The sequence below is a fragment of the Misgurnus anguillicaudatus genome, chromosome 24, assembly GCF_027580225.2.
Source record: "Misgurnus anguillicaudatus chromosome 24, ASM2758022v2, whole genome shotgun sequence".
NCBI lineage: Eukaryota > Metazoa > Chordata > Actinopteri > Cypriniformes > Cobitidae > Misgurnus > Misgurnus anguillicaudatus.
Genome location: NC_073360.2, coordinates 6,170,962 through 6,177,792, shown reverse-complemented (window position 1 = coordinate 6,177,792; position 6,831 = coordinate 6,170,962).

Genomic DNA, 6,831 nt, shown 5'->3' with positions numbered 1-6,831 from the left:
ATTCAATTCAATTCAATTCAATTTTATTTATATAGCGCTTTTCACAATACTCAATTGTTTCAAAGCAGCTTTACATTAATAGAAGCAGTAAAAGCACAGAAAAATGACAGATAGCACAACATAATACACAATAGCATAAGCTGTCAAATTTGCTGAGGCTATGACTCGACATTATGAACGAGCGTATTACTAATGTAACGTCTAGGAGAAGAAGCTAAATTAAGCCCAAGCAGGCTACCTCCCCGGGGTAAAAAACCCCCTAGGAGAAAAAAAACAAAAACCCCGGGTTGTTGAGCCGAGGAAAAAAAAATAAAAAGTCCTAGGAGGGAAAAACCCTTGGGAGATATATATGTATATAAACACATATAAACGGATAAGGAGATTAAGCGGGGATTAAGCGGGGTTTAAGCGGGTTCTGCCGGTGGTCGTTGGTCAGGCATCAGCTGGGCATCACAGTGATGGACGACCAGTAGATCAGAGGTGAGTCGACTTTCACATCTACCGGAACTGGGTCTGTTTGTCCCATTGTCCTCAGGGTCGAGGACAGGACAGGGAGAGAAAAACAAAATCATATTAGCGTAGGGGCCGTTCACATGTAATGCAAGTGTCACACAGTGATGTGGTTTAATCAGCTTAGTTTCAGACAGACTAACTATTGCGGCATAATTATATTATCCACAGTTGAGGATTTTGCAAATTGGGGGCCCACTGCGACGGTATATATGGTAACTAAGGGTCACCTTCTGATTTTTAAGAGAAAGAGAAAATGAAACCTGTCGACCCGTTTGACTAAGGCCTGTAACCCCACTGTCGTCGTTAATGCAGGTTCAGTGGCAAACGGGTCTATATTGCATGCTATTTACAAGATCATGAGAAAACGCCAACATCGCAACCTGACCATACGTGCCAACCCGTTTGACTAAGGCTGGAGGCCCCACTGTCGTCGTTAATGCAGGTTCAGTGGCAAACGGGTCTGTATGGCATACTATTCACAAGACACAAAAAAGCGCCAAAATCGCAACCCGACCATACGTGCCAACCCGTTTGACTAAGGCTGGAAGCCCCACTGTCGTCGTTAATGCAGGTTCAGTGGCAAACGGGTCTGTATGGCATAGTATTCGCAATATAAAGAAAGCGCCAAAAGCCCAACCCAACCGTACGTGCCAACCCGTTTGACTAAGGCCGGATGCCCCACTGTCGTCGTTAATGCAGGTTCAGTGGCAAACGGGTTTGTATGGCATACTATTCACAAGAACACGAAAGTTCCAAAATCGCAATCCGACTATACGTTAAGATAAGGTTTTTATTTATTTATTTGGTTGGTCTGTTTTATGACCGCGAGTGCTTTGTTCGGTACAAATAACTATTTCTAGTTAAGTACTTTTACTAGACAAATTATGCGAATGCTTTGTTGAAGAGAAAAGTTTTAAGTCTAGATTTAAAATTATCGACTGTGTCTGATTCTCGGACATCGGTTGGTAAATCATTCCAGAGCTTAGGGGCTAAGTAGGAAAATGACCTTCCACTTTTAGACACTTTTGATAGTCTAGGGATAATCAAGAGACCAGAATTTTGTGACCGTAGTGTGCGTGATGGATTGTATTCTGATAGTAATTCTCTAAGGTATGAGGGTGCTAGGCCATTTAAAGCTTTGTAGGTGAGTAGTGATATTTTAAATTGTATGCGATATTTAACTGGTAGCCAGTGTAAAGATGCCAGAATTGGGCTTATGTGGTCGTACTTTTTAGATCGAGTAAGTACCCTTGCGGAAGCGTTTTGAACTAGCTGAAGCTTTTTTACTTGATTTGCATGGCATCCCCCGAGTAGCGAGTTACAATAGTCTATTCTAGAGGTCATAAAAGCATGGATAAGCTTCTCTGCGTCAGATGTAGACAGTATATGGCGTATTTTCGAGATATTTCTAAGGTGGAAGAAAGCTGTACGGCAGACGTTGGCGATATGACTATCGAAGGATAAGTTGCTGTCGAACATCACACCTAAGTTCCTTACCGTGGAAGATGGCACCACAGTGCAGCCATCTATGTGCAACGTGTAATCTGACATATTATGTTTGTAGCGATTCGGTTCAATAATAAGTATCTCTGTCTTATTGGAGTTCTGCTTAAGAAAGTTATGTGCCATCCAGTCACTAACATCGCTAAGGCAGTCTGTTAGCTTAGAAAACGTGTGTGTTTCGCTGGGATGTGAGGAGATGTAAAGCTGGGTATCATCCGCATAGCAGTGAAAACTTATGTTATGTTTCCTGATAATGTCTCCTAGAGGTAACATGTATAACGAGAACAGGATAGGACCTAAAACCGATCCCTGCGGTACACCGTATTTAACCAGGGAGTGATATGACTCTTCCTCGTTTACATAAACAAAGTGATAGCGATTGGTTAGATACGACCTAAACCATGCTAGCGCCTGACCACTGATACCAACATAGTTTTCTAGTCTATTGAGTAAGATTGTATGATCTATTGTGTCAAAGGCTGCACTAAGGTCTAATAATATAAGAATTGAGATTTCACCACGATCGGATGTTAATAGGAGGTCATTTGTAACTCTAAGCAACGCTGTCTCTGTGCTATGGTGGGGCCTGAATCCTGATTGGAACTTTTCATATGTACTATTATTTGTCAAAAATGTGCGTAACTGGCTTGCCACTACCTTTTCTAATATTTTCTAAAGAAAAGGGAGATTTGAGATTGGTCTAAAGTTATTAAGCTCTCCCTGATCAAGCTGTGGTTTTCTAATCAGCGGTTTAATAACTGCTATTTTGAAAGATGTTGGAACGTATCCTATTTCTAGCGATGAGTTAAAGATATTTAGAACCGGGGTTGACACTACAGGAAATACCTCTTTAAGTAGTTTTGTGGGAACGGGGTCTAATATACAGGACGATGATTTGGATGACGTTACTAGTTTAGAGAGCTCTTCTATTGTAGTAGGTTTAAATGAATCAAGATGTTCGTGTGGTAGTCTAGTGTTAAGTGAACTAACGGGTAGAGTGGTGGCTGCCTGTGTAGCTACGATGTTTTCCCTTATAGCCGTAATTTTGTTAGAAAAGAAGTTCATGAAGTCGTTACTATTGTGTTGGAGTTTACTATTGGTTTCTGTTTGTTCTTTGTTTCTAGTCAGTTTTGCAACGGTGCTAAAGAGGAAACGAGGGTTATTATGATTCTCATTTATAAGCTTGCTAAGATAGGTAGATCTGGCGGTTTTAATAGCCTGTCTGTAGTGTTTAACACTATCTTTCCATGCTGCACGCCATACTTCTAATTTTGTGCTTCTATAATTTCTTTCCATTTTCCTAGTTGCCTTTTTAAGAGCTGCGGTGTGATGATCATACCATGGAGCTGGCGGCTTTTCTTTGATTCTCTTTTTTCGAATGGGAGCAACGGCATCCAATGTGTTAGAACAGACATTGTTTAGGTTTTCTATTACAATATCTAGATCATCACAGTTATCTGCATGTTTAATTTGGGACAGGTCTGGAAGAGTGCTAATAAAGCTATCTTTAGTGGTGGAAATTATTGTTCTGGCTAATCTGTAGCATGTTGTGGATTGAGTGATCCTATCTAGAAGTACAGTGTATGACACAAGGTAATGGTCAGAAACTGCATCACTCTGAGGTGATATTTTGATGTCATTAATATTAAGCCCGAGTGACAGAATTAAGTCTAATGTGTGCTTACGAGTATGCGTTGGCCCTGTCACGTTTTGTCTAATATTGAGAGAATTTAGAACATCCATAAACGCACGTCCTAATGCATCTTTATGGTTATCCACATGAATATTAAAATCACCAACGATAAGAACTGCCCGCATTTCTTGCATGTGTTGTGGGGCACATGACGGGTCATTTTTCTAACTGGCGGAGCAGCAGCAGGAGGCGCAGAGGAAAGGCTGACCCTGAGAGCCTGTGGAGCAGCAACCAGGACAGGCCCTTTGAGTCCCTGTGAGACCATTGGCGTTACCATGACCAATTGAGGGCCCGGGGGTGGAGCAGGGAAGAGTTGCCGCCGGGTTTGTAGTTTCTCAGCTGGCGTTAAAACTACTGGGACTGAAGGGATTTTCCTTTTCCTCTTCACCTGTCCCTGGCCCACAGTGCTGCTGGGCATGTGGTATTGGTGAGCCGGACCTGACTGGGTGGGGTGCTGATTGGGGGCGCACATGGGCAGGGAGTAGAGGGTCAGCTGCCACGGACAACCGACTAGGCAGTTGCAGCCCTTGCTTTGATACTATACTTCCTGTCTACCTACCCTCTCGTTGTGCCACTGAACTAACGTGGTGTGGTTCACATTCACCAGCTGCAGGGTGGTCTGCTGCATAACAGCGGCATTGTCCAGAATACGCTGCCTGATATTTCTGTAGTCCTCCAGGATGAGGTCCCATCTGGACTTTGTGCTATTCCCCTTCTTCCTGGGACCCTTATAGATAGCACAGAGCCTGATAAAAATTGTTTCAACCAGGCGACAAACAATCTGGCCACTGGGCAAGTGGGGAAGTGGTGGTGAGCGTCTGCCTCTTTACACTCTCCACCCCTGGAGTGAACTCCTGCCTCTTCTTGGAGATCTTGTACATCCCTGTGATCTGCTTGTTCTGGTATATGGCGGCAAACACCACCCTCTGCTTGTCATAGTGCAGCAGGTTCTGCCAAAGAGCAGCAATATTGCTCACCTAAGCAGAAAGAGCATATGATACACAGCATATGAGAAAACAAAACATGTGCAAATGTTAATGTATGACAGGCCAAAGATGGAAAGTAGAAGAATTTGAATGTTCCTGACCTGCTGCTTGGTGAATGCCAGAAAGGGCTGGTTTCTAAGCTCCATGAGATACTCCACCAGGCTGTCGACTCTGACCATGCCGGGCATACCAGAGCTATCCAAAGACTGAAAAAAAAACAGACATTGAAGTGGGACAATACACAAATACATATATACATATTCCTTCTTTTTGTTGACCAGCGTTAAACTTCACACTCTTGGAAATCTCAGATACAGGTTAGTCAGTTTCTATTGGTTTTTCCTAACATTTACATGTTTTACATTTACAGTTAAGGTCTTTACACACCGGGACGTTTTTCGGGCGCGTTTATCGTCGACGTTTAACGTCTCGTGACTCAAGAACGAGCGCCAATGTGAGTGCGCACACCCACGCGAAAAGCGCGACGCGCAAAAGCGTCATTTTCAGAAAAACGCCTCGGACGCGTTTTTTGGGTTTGACGCGGCGCGTTAAAAGTTGGCCGACCAATGAGATTGGCGCTTTTGTTCACGTGCCTGGCGCTTCTGAAGTTCCAATAAAACACGACTTGGTGGCGCTCAAGCACAAAATGGTCTTGCGGAGCACGTGGAACAGGTAAACACACAAAGAAGATGCATCAAGGCTGTGGAGGTTAATGAAGGTGTCGGAGTTCCTCACATCATCGACTGAATTTCGAAGGTAACGTGATATATATTAGAACATTACAATACATAGCTGTGTGGGCTATATGATTAGATTAAACTTTATTGTCATTTCACAAGTACAAGGCAACGGAATGCAGTTTAGGTCTAACCAGAAGTGCAAAAGCAGTATAAAAAGTGCAGGATATCAATAATAATTGCATCTAGGTGCAGGATTATGTAAGATGATGTAACAACTTACTATGGGTGGTACTATGAACATAATACTATGAACATAATCTACAGAAATGTACAAATGGATGTGTACATAATAAACTAAACAGAACAGTAGTGAAATTAATATAGTAGTGCATGAATGAATTTGGATTGTAACTAGTCAGTTAAGAGTGCAATGGCTTAAGTTATTGTGAATAGTTATTCTAATATTCAGTACACAGGGGTGCAAACGATGCAATTCAAGTAGTCCAGCAGTGCAAATGAACAGGGAGTATGAAATAGACAGTCCAGTAGTGTATTGAACAGACCAGTAGTGCAAATCTACATTATAACTGTGCAAGTAATAAAAAATTATTAATGGTGCATTACATTACGATATGTAATGCACTGACATTGAACACTTCATACAATGGCATGTTCCCTGTACACCGTGAAATCACAAGTTTTGTTGTTTGCACCATAGTATTTCATTGTGTGTAACTGGAGCCTGTTGTACACAAAAGTGGACAGTTACACTGCTTCATGTTCAAAGAAAAATATTTGGTTATTATATTCATTGCTTTTTCCTAACCCCAAATAGCTTGGAGAAATCTAAAATGCAAGCCAAACCAAAGGTGGGGTTTTAGGAGGTTAATTTGTGTTCTGTGTATAGGTAACATCTGCTGCATTTGTTCAGCCAGATAAAATACCATGAATCTAAATTACATTTGTAATCAAATATTGACCTCATGGATATCGTGGCATGGCCCTCAGTGTGAAAGATTGTTTCTGATGAAAACTAAATTTATCTTTACAGTGTTCATAGCAATATTTCTGCTAAAATGATGTGAGCAAAAGTGAGGAGGCCCCAGCAAGCACGTCTTCAGGATCATCCAGCACCAGCCGTGACAAGGTCCAATCTAAACAAAAGAAAACAGTCCGAGACGAACCTCTGGAGATGTACCTCTTATCAAAAGATGCTAAAGGGAAAAAATTGAAAGCGAAGCACAGAAGAGAGAAAGAAGAGCACAGAAGGAGCGCTCTGCCAGTTTTGGGTCAAATCTATAGATGTTTATTATATACCATTATATTTAGTTATTTTTTTAATGTTTATACATTCAAGAAATACAGTTAAACATGTACATTTCATAGATATGTTTATATGCACTACAGTTCACTTAGACTTCTATCAATGTGACTTATTTGCTCTACAGCTTTGCCA